Source organism: Nelusetta ayraudi, unplaced genomic scaffold, assembly GCF_046127955.1.
Source record: "Nelusetta ayraudi isolate G7.1 ecotype Tasmania unplaced genomic scaffold, CSIRO-AGI_Nayr_v1 ptg000004l, whole genome shotgun sequence".
NCBI classification, from domain to species: domain Eukaryota; kingdom Metazoa; phylum Chordata; class Actinopteri; order Tetraodontiformes; family Monacanthidae; genus Nelusetta; species Nelusetta ayraudi.
The window spans coordinates 650925-661577 of NW_027466054.1; the positions used below are offsets into that span (position 1 = coordinate 650925).

Consider the following 10653-nt stretch of genomic DNA (forward strand, 5'->3'; position numbering starts at 1 on the left):
TCACTTCAAATCACTGGGACCAATTAGCACTTTGAACTGTTATGAGCCGTCGTGCGTCAACGGGGAGGGTCTTGACTTAACCTTTTACCCTTGACCTTCTCTTGCTTGTGTTTTTTCCCGATGTTTGATGTCCCCCGCCCTGAGCTGAGCTACATGCTAATGCGGGATCGAAGCTAACGGCTGAAGGCGAACAATCTCATGAGGCACAATCAATCCTTTCACACCAAAAACTGAAAACGGAAAAAAAAAAATCCTGCTCTTTTGTTTTGAGTGTGTGAAAGCCCTCTCCCCCCAAAAAAATACTTAAAAATGAACTTCCAGCAACAAAGAAAGAAGCAGCAGAATGAGGTTGTGAGAGTGTCACAGGCAGCAGCGGCTCCCCTTGCCGGACACCTCAGCCTCTCAACACGGAACATCTTCATCCTCCAGTCACTCTAGGGTTGTGTCTCAATTCAGGATTTGCTTTAAAAGCCTGCATTCGAATGCCAGTTACATCATAACACTGCGCAAAGGCCTGTCCCAATTCACTAAAATTTGAAGGATGCTTCAAATCCGCTCTTCAAATGTGTCCTCCTTTTAGCCGATTCGGAGGATGCACCGCTACTATCCTCCGCGGCCTCCTGTATACCCGGATGCTTTGCGTGCTGCTGCAAAGCACCGTGGGATCCTGGGAAGTCAGCTGAAACAGCGGCATCTACTGGCAAAGACATGATATAAATTTAAGTATTAAATGTAGGGTTTTTACTTATTTGACCATCGAACGCCATATATTAGACCAAAACCTGAAAATTCAGTTAAAATATGTCACTGTTAATGCTGAGTAATAGTTAGCTTGATGCAAAACAAACATCACTTCCGGGGTTGCCCAGCTGTAGGGAATGGCAGTGACGCAACCAGGAAATATGCTGAAGGCTAGACCGTCCCATGTGGTTACCGGGGAGGTAGGTTTGGTTTTGTCCTTCTCGGCCGGGTCCTTTGGAGGACCTGCCTTCCGACGGAGGACGCTTCCTTCGAAGGATGCAGACCCTGAATTTAGACACATCCACAACCTAGAAGGAACCTCCTTCCCAAAAGACACTTCCTGTTGGCACCTCTCACCTTCCTGCCTTCATGTAGCTGCCTGCGCACACCCAGATGCTGCTGCTCCTGTTGCTGTCACGTTCTGCTGCTTGCTTCCACACTTGATGTTCACAGGGTCCAAAAGCTCTCACCGCCACTACATTCCCTGAAGGCCTCCGCTCCACCTTCAGCATCCAACCACACACCTTTGCTCACTCTGACTCTGGATCAACTCCGCCTCTTGGGCTGGAGTTAGCCTGCTGGCCAACGCTAACACACGCACACACACACACATACACACACACACACGCACTCTTACCTTCTCCAGTACCAGGGCTGTGTCTCAATTCAGGGTCTGCAGCCTTCGAAGCACGTATTTGAAGGCCAGTTGCGTCATAGCACTGCGCGAAGGCTTTTCCCAATTCCCTAAAATTCGAGGGACGCTCCAAATGGACCCTTGAAATGCGCCCTACTTTTAGCTGATTCGAAGGACGCACCGTTACTATCCTTCGCATCCTTCTGTATCCCATGATGCTTTGCGTGCTGCTGCTAAGCATCCTGGGAAGTCAGCTGAAATGGCAGCATCTACTGGCAAAGACACAACGTATAAATTTAGTATTCAAATTTCACATAAAATATTACGTTTTTACCGTGGAGTTTTTACTTATTTGAAAATTCAACGCCATGGTTGGATGGCAAACCAATGGTTTGCTGGCCAACGGGGTTGGCCAGTGATAGGGAACGGTGTTGACGCAACCAGGAAATATGTCGAAGGCAGACCGTCCCATGTAGTTACCGGGGAGGCGAGTTTGGGTTCGTCTTTCTTGGCCAGGTCCTTCGGAGGAGCCGCCTTCCAACGGAGGACGCTTCCTTCGAAGGATGTAAACCCTGAATTGAGACAGAGCCCAGGACACTTGCCCCTCCTCTTGTTCCTCTCCAAGTGCAGCAACAGTTGAGTTGATGGATATAACCTTAAGGTGGCGCTGTAGCAGTGAACAACACTTTACAGCACTGGACCAGTGTTCAGTTTGGTGGTACCTCCACCGAGGACCAGGTCTAGGACCTGGACCAAGACGAGCACCAGGACCAGGACAAGGACCTGAACCTGGACCAGGACCAGCTCCTGGACAAGCGTTCAGTCAGGTGGTACCTCCACAAAGGACCTGAACCAAGACCAGGACCAGGACCAGGACCAGCTCCTGGACCAGTGTTCAGTTTGGTGGTACCTCCACAGGGGACCAGGACTGGACCTGAACGAGTACCAGGACTAGCACCTCGACCAGCGTTCAGTCTGGTGGTACCTCCACAGAGGCCCTGGACCTCTATAAAGATCTGGATGAGCACTAGGACCAGGTCCCGAACCTGGACGAGGATCTGCACCAGCTCCTTGACCAGCGTTCAGTCAGTTGGTACTTCCACAGAGGGTTCAGGAACTGGATTAGGACTTGAACATGGACCAGGACCAGCTCCTGGACCAGTGTTCAGTCTGGTGGTACCTCCACAGAGGCCCTGGACCTGGAACAAGACATGGAACAGGACCTGGACCTGGATCAGGACCAGGATTAGGACCAGGACCGTGACCAGCCTGTGAAAAGTGTCTGTACACTTGAGGAGATGCAGAAGATGTGCGTGTAGCCTCCAGAGCTGGACTGAGCCCAAACACCAGAGAGAAACAGCACAATGTTTTCTACTGTACATACATGTTTTTCTAGCGCGCTGTGTAGCTGCCTGACTCTGTGACGTGATTGGTTGTTTTTCTTGTTCTTGTTCTTGTTGGTGGTGGTGGTGATTCTGCACTCATGTAAATAAAACTTCCTGTTTAACATCACCAAGGTGCTGCATCATGGTTGTTGAAGGTCAGCCTGAGGTCAGGACTTCTGCAGACAAATACCTCCAACTTTCTCACAATATCAAAGAAAACTATTTTTTTTCAGAAAATCTTATTTCAATCATCTCTGCTGAGTCATGACAAACACTGGCTGGGTCACAGCAGCTGGATTACCCACAATCTTCTGCTCAGACAATTTCTTCTTTTGACTGTCATTCAGAGATTGAGTCCTTTTAGTGTTTCAAACTACAGCTGAACAATCTGACAGTTCGGACAATTTGCATGACATTGTGACAAAAAGCAGAAAATGAACATCAAAGGAAGAATAAATTCATGTTAGAATTCAAACCACTCATTTGGTTTGAGTGGAAATGATATCTCCACTCAAACTAAACAAAATGATATCTCATGTCCAACACAACAAGAAAATCCGCAGGACACGATATAACCATATAGTGAACAGGCACAAACAACAACAACAAACACTCACAACAACAAACACGGTTTGAAAAGCGGATGGAGGAAGCAAAACTTAGATATTTCTAACCCCAGACAGCACAAATACATCAATAAAACCAAAACACAAAGTTGCTCTCTAAAACCCCTCTTCCCCACAATCATCTCATCAGTTTACATCACGTTCCTCCTCCTTCCACTTATATATTTCATACAACACTCCTTTTCTAAACTTCGATTTAAATTGATTAACATTTTTACAAAGTTTAACCTCCACATACAAACTATTCCACCGGGGACTGCCAATTCTGTGGACACGGGTGGTGCCTTCTGCCCCGCTGTCGCCCTCCATCCCCCTGGCCGTCGCTGCTGTGGGGGCCCTCTGGTGGCGGTGGTGGGCCCCCTCTGCCTGTGGGGGGAAGGACACCCTGATTGGGAGTCCCTATTGGACACATAATAAGCCTTAATAATTTTAAGGGTTAGTGTCTTCGGTTGTCGCCAGCCGGCCTTCTGACCACGTGAAATGGGGTTTTTAGCCGGTCAGCTGCTGGTTAGTTTTGTCGCCGAGGCCACCACACCGCACCACGCCAGGCAACAGCCCGGGGGGGGAACCCGAGCACGGCACCCCCCCCTGCAAAGCCAGTCGGGAAGACGTCCAGAGTAGTAACCTCCCTGGCCAGAGGGCACCCGCCCCACGAAGAGCCAGTGCAAGACGGCAGAGAGGTATATTTTGTTTTTGTTCAGAAACAAAATATTGGCAGAAAAATACAAGAAATGGCTTTTCAAAATTACAGGCAGTAATATAAAAGCAAAATATAAATAAAATATAAAATGGATGAGGGCCTCTATCGGCCTGCTACGCCGTTCCATCTGAGACCCTCTCCAATTTTAATCACACTATAGACATGTAGGGCCTGGGAGGGAGTGCTTGCCTCAGGACCTTGCTAGCCCCTAATTTGAATTGCATCTTAGTCAAATACACACGCAAGCGCACATACACACACACACACAGCTGCCCCATGGCGGTGAGGGGTACCCAGGGGGCGGGGGCTTCCGGCGGAGGTGTGGGGGCTGATGGGGGGTGGTTGATGCGCCATACTGAGCCCGTGGCAGGGGAGCTTCTGGAAGCCCGGGCCTGCCTCGGGTACTGGTCCTCCCGGTGGGTGAATGGGCTGGGCTCTGGGCCTGGGCATGGTTCTACTACTCACTTGCCCTTGGGGTCGCCATCCGGGCGCCGAGTTCTGCTGCCTGTCTGCCCTGGGTGGTGTTTCTCTTTCCTGGGGTGTCTGCCTCCGTGCCGTCTTGCCCTGGCTCTTCCCGGGACGGGTGCCCTCTGGCCGGGGGGCCTGCTGCTCTGGGCCTCTTCCCGACCGGCTTTGCGGAGGATGCACTGTGCTCGGGGTCCCCCCCGGCCCTTTGCCTGGCGTGAAGCGGCCTCGGCAGCTGCACTAACCAGCAGCTTACTTTCAGTGGCGCACTTATACACACACACACATTCAGGTACACAGACCCGCACACCCACACATCTCCACAACCACACACACACACAAATTAATTATTTTAATATGGGCGAGAGAGAGAGAGAGAGAGAGAGAGAGAGTAAATAAAGAAAACCTAAACTTAAGCTAAAAGTAATAAAATAAAAGAAGGAATATAAAAAGAGTTTTGTTTGTCTACTAGACTTTTTGTGGCTAAGTCTAGCAAAAATAATTTGCCAGTTATTGGTTACACTGATGCGACAACCAGACTCTTGATAGTGAGCAAGTGATGAGGGCTTACGTTAGATGAGCTTCTTCCAAGGTGGTCCTGGGAGTTTGTACTGTACCGTTCGGGTCCAGTGCCGCGCAGGAAGCTTGGATTAGCAACACCGACCGTTGAGGTTGAATTTCCTGTTCTGCTCTGTCCTGCAGGTGGCTTCACTGGCGTTTTGTCATCAGAGTAGAGTCTTTCTTCGTAACCAGTTGTAATGTTGGTGATCAAACGAATTACACGGTTACGAGGACGGAAAAACTGCTTGGCTGGTCCAAAAAGAAAAATCACAAAAATCACGATCTCGGGGCTGAGGATGAAAAATAATGGTCACTGGACGAGGCTGAGTTGTTTCTGCTTCTGTCTTAAATTGGCCTTTTGCCAGAAATTAGGAAAAATTAAGTTGACAAAAAAATAGAATAAAGAAAAATGACGAAGACAAAAACAGTAGACAAGACGACACTAAGAAAGACGAGACAACACTCAGGAAAACTAAAACTCCAACTCTGAGACAAAGGAACTGAATTCGCTGGTATAACTTGGAGAAGAGGGTGGTCTTTTGAACTCCAAAGAACCAATGAAAAGGCTGTTCCAACACTAAAACTGATGGGTCGTCTTACGCTATAGGCATCTGATGAATATGTATGTGGTGTCGGGTTCATTGCTGATAAAGAAATGAAACAGAAGAACAACATGGAGAAATAAAATTAGTGTGATCCTTCGTATGGTGGATACCTTACAACAGTTCAGGAAGACATGGCGTTCAAAGCACATTAAAACTTCAACATATATTTTATATCTAAATACCTATCAACCTATCTAAGCATGCATACAAGAGCAGGAGTACGTTTATTTATATTTAAAAGACAACTGAAAGAATTAATAGATTTAGCGTTCAGGCACTTCTATGGACACGTATACAAATATTTATATATATTCATTCATCCATCTTCTATACCCGTTGTTGTCAATATTTAAAAGGTGTATGCATGGATTGAGGTAACAGTCGCCAGAGTGTAAAACGTGGAAAATTGGTGATGGTAATGATAGGGATTATGGCAAAGCGTGTAACATTGATATGAGGAAAACCGACATGCAAAGTTTATTCAACTTTTAATCGATCACTTAGAAATCACTTTCGTACCCCCCCTTAGTGGACACTCTTGCTCCATCCGAAGCTTCAAAGCCTCCAGGCTTCCTTTAGGAGGAAATCCTAAATCCGTTAATTTTGAGGTTAGAAGAGTGACTCAAAGTCCATTAGTGCTTTATTTTTTATGGTGGTCACAGAAATGTGACTTCCAGATGTCTCTGTAAAAGGGAAAATAGAGCTTTTAACACTGTCTGATATTGAGATGTTCAGGAACATCTGTGTTGAGGATGGCCCTTGGAATGTTCTGCAGAGAAATAACCGTTGTAAACCTGGCGCTGGCCGCCAGTGGTACCAGTCCCTGCCTGGAACCAGGTCGTCTGAGAAAGCTTCGGAGTGGACTCCCAACTGTGATTTGTGGGTGAAAGTGTTCTTCCTAGAGCGGGTGTTTTACGGCTTTAAGATTTTAAATAGGAGATGGTCACAGAGAGAGAAGCATCACAGCCAATCAGGAACCACCTTTAGTTCCTCCAAACGTGGTTCACGGAAGGCCGTGCTGCAATAAATTCCAATTGTCCTGGTAAAAAACATTAGGTCCAGATGTGGCACTACACCAACACACAGGCCAATCATAAATTATGCGATCTACCGGTCGACTGCGTAAGTAGTTTTGAGAGTCACAAAGATACTTAGCGGGATTCCCCCAACCCGACCCAACGATACTTTCCCAGGACTTTAGTGCCAGCAACCCCGCCCTCAAATAAACTTTCCTGGGACCTTAAACGCGATGTCCCCCGGTAGACAAAACTTCCGTGGCCCTCCGACACGATTCAGATTTGTCATGTGGCCCCTTGCAAAAAACGAATTGCCCACCCCTGTCATAGACCCTCCATCTCCACGCTGAGAAGAATTCCTCAGTGGGGTTGACGAAGGGGGAGTAAAGGGAAAGAACCAGACACACCCTCCTGACTTCACATAGTTGACTAATTTGCATAACTTCAATCAGCTGCTTTTCAATGGCAATTAGAAAAAACAAGAGGTAATTTATTTGAATCTATAAAGTGAACAGCTGCTCACTTCAACTTTAGCCTATTGATTCAATTTAGAACATGAGGTTATCTGTTCTGACATACTGTGTGAAAGCATTTGTGAATTTGTGAGTTAAAGTAAATTGTTTTGGCCTTGGTAGAGCTTGTTGTATAAGAAGTTAAAACATTTTGTAAATGTGTCCACTGCATGCAGTTTGTGTCAAACAAAAAAGAATTGTTTTAATTGTATAAGTCACACAAGCTGATGTTGTGCAAACTGTGTGAAGATTTTTAATGGAATTTGTTTTGGGACGATTGTAAAAATCGTGCCATTTGTTCTCTCTTCCCACTCTCTGCCCCTCTTGCCCCTCACTTACATCCCCTTTCTACTCTCTTTATTATTATCATTATTATTATTATTATTATTATTATTATTATTATTATTATTAATAATAATAATAATAATAATAATAATAATAATAATAATAATAATAATAATGATAATAAAATCTGTCAACATCATAAAGACATATGTATATGTATATATATATATACATATACATATAAATAATTAAAATAAGTTTGGTCAATACAAAACTTTCATTGATTCATTCATGCACTTTTTAGTCATCAAGGAGCCAACCATCGCGCACCATGACAGCTTGAGACCAGCTTAACTTAATTGTGCACTGAAGCAGCCTTTGCAGCAATATTACAGTAATAGCTACTAATGCTAATGCACTAATGCGTACACCACAGATAATCTACAATGATGGAATGTAATACTTACGGTTGACGTGTTTTTATTCATCGTGTGATGGCGCCTTTATTGCAATATTTGTGCAGTCGATAGCTCTGATTACATTTGGAAATCAGCCTCTTGCTGCAAATTGTGCTTTAATGTCGTCCTGATCAACTGCCGGGAATTTGATCTACCTGGTTGACACATGGATGATTCCGAAACAAACAGCTGGCATGGTTGGACTGAGGGCCAACTTGCACCAATCAGTCTGCTAGCTCTCTTTGGAAGGTCCCTGTTGCAGGAACCCTAGCATGGTCAGCAGCTGATGGCACCGCAGCTCCTTGTCGCACAGTGCTCTGAAGGGCTGCGGCTCGCAGCACAGTTCTAAAAGAACCGCCCTTCAGAATGTGACATGGCTCAGGAAGTCCGGATGGTCTCTAATAATTCTTTGGTGGCAAACTGCTTTATTCACCACGTCCTCCAATAATGCGCATATATGATCTAGTACTGATCGATATAAATGAATGTGTTGTTCGTCAAAACCGCTTCAGTAATTGTTTCCCAACATAACCAGTGAGTTTAGCCAACGGACCAACTAGTGCAGAAATGTACACACGCCTGTTTGAGACTTGACATGAAGCACACGGTCAAGTCACTTTTTCTACATCCGAACATGAACATCGAAACGGGCTGGGTTTTTGTGTGTACGTACCTTTTGTACATGAGACCCTGTAGGGAAGCAGCGCTGTAGGGAAGATCTATGCAGCTGCTCTGTCCCTGTCTCTCTCAACATTTGTGACCCCCATGAACCTGAGTGCAAGAAGAAGCGGGTATTGAAAATGGAAGGATGGAGAATATAATATAATATAATATAATATAATATAATTAATGCTTGGCATCGATTAATTTTTTTAATCGCGATGAATCGCCCTCCAATCCGGGAGTTAATCGCGATTAATCGCGATTAAAATGGCTCATTTGAAGTCTGACGAAATATTGTGTGCAACATAAATAATGACCAGAAGTAAGTCCTTGAGGATGGGTTTCTGTTTATTATTCAAGTAAACATGCTTAGTAGGCAAGTTGGCAGGGGCGACATGTAACCATCAGCCAATTTGACACACCGGTCTGTCTTATGTGGACAAAGTTCTTTCATGAACTACTTGGAATGACCAACAGAGGGTGCAACAAAATCCATGCAACGGCATCCATGTCAGCTGGCGTTTGATGTACACGTGTTCCGATCAGCGCATTGTTTACGCCCCCCCAGCATAATTCGGCGCTAAAATATTAATTGCTTGCTCACTATTGTGGCGGCCGTGGGGAGCTGGATGCTCCCCTCGAGCCGCAAAGGATTATGGGGGAATTATTTTGGGGAGTTCTGTTAATTGCTGTTGGTGAACTGCAAGTGTGTGAGTGTCTTTGAGTTTGTTAGTGCGTGTTTAATGTTCCTTTGGTGTTGCACATCATGTTTTGTTTGTGTCGGTCCGAACCGTGAGTCAATGTGGACTCTGTTTGAGTTAGCGGCTACCGCCATGTTGGGCTGTGTTGGGCTGTGTTGGGCAAGTTCAAGCAACAAAATAAAAGGTAACGCTAATGCGCAACAAGTGGTTCCTCCGTCGAATCACCGCACCATGTAGACCCAGCTCCCAGACCCAACTTTGCGAATAGATAAACGGCGATAATTTTTTTTATCGCGCAATAACAGTAAGCCGAGCGTTAACGGCCCAGCATTAAATATAATATAATATAATATCATATAATATAATATAATATAATATAATATAATATAATATGATATAATATAATATAATATAATATAATATAATATAATATAATATAATATAATATCCATTCATCCTTCATTCATTCATCTTCTATACCCGCTTATTCCGTCTGCTGGAGCCTATCCCAGCTGTCTTAGGGCGAAGGCAGGGTGACACCCTGGACAAGTCGCCAGTTCATCGCAGAGCCAATAATATAATATAATATAATATAACATAGGGCGACACGGTGGCGCAGTGGTTCGCCTCACAGCAAGAAGGTTGTGGGTTCGATTCCGGGGCCTGGACCTGGGACCTTCCTGTGTGGAGTTTGCATGAGCCCCTGCGTCTGCGTGGGTTCTCTCCGGGTTCTCCAGCTTCCTCCCACACTCCAAAAAACATGCATGTGAGGTCAATTGAACACAATTGTCCGTAGGTGTGCATGTGAGTGTGAATGGTTGTCTGTTTCTATGTGGCCCTGCGATGAACCGGCGACTTGTCCAGGGTGTCACCCTGCCTTCGCCCTAAGACAGCTGGGATAGGCTCCAGCAGACCCCCGTGACCTTGAGCTCGGGAATAAGCGGGTATAGAAGATGAATGAATGATAATATAATATAAGTGGGTCTCAAAACAGTGTCCAGTGTTTTGCTCAGGAGTCTCCTAATAATTTCTGCACTGATCTCCATTTGAACGACTTTGATAACATGGATTAAATGTTGTGTCAACATTTGTAGAGCACAAAAATCAGTCAACATGTTGAACAAGAAACGTTCAGTTGAATATTTAAAACCATTTCCAAGGTCAAAGCAATGGAGAGAATTCAGTGTGAAAACACCAACAGTAAGCTCCTTTAAAGAACCTGAAATATGAACAGTGAAACTTTTTATGTATTGTACCAAATCAATCAATCAATCAACTTTTATTTGTACAGCGCTGAATCA

At 45.2% G+C, this 10653-nt stretch overlaps 1 long non-coding RNA gene across 1 annotated transcript; it reads right to left on the reverse strand.

The window, feature by feature from the left end:
* Positions 1 to 2001: 2001 nt before the first annotated feature.
* Positions 2002 to 2912, reverse strand: LOC142898823 (uncharacterized). The gene is made up of 3 exons (XR_012928649.1): positions 2361 to 2912; positions 2241 to 2285; positions 2002 to 2122 (listed from the first exon to the last, which is right to left on the reverse strand). It is a non-coding gene; the product is annotated as an uncharacterized LOC142898823 (long non-coding RNA).
* Positions 2913 to 10653: the final 7741 nt, after the last annotated feature.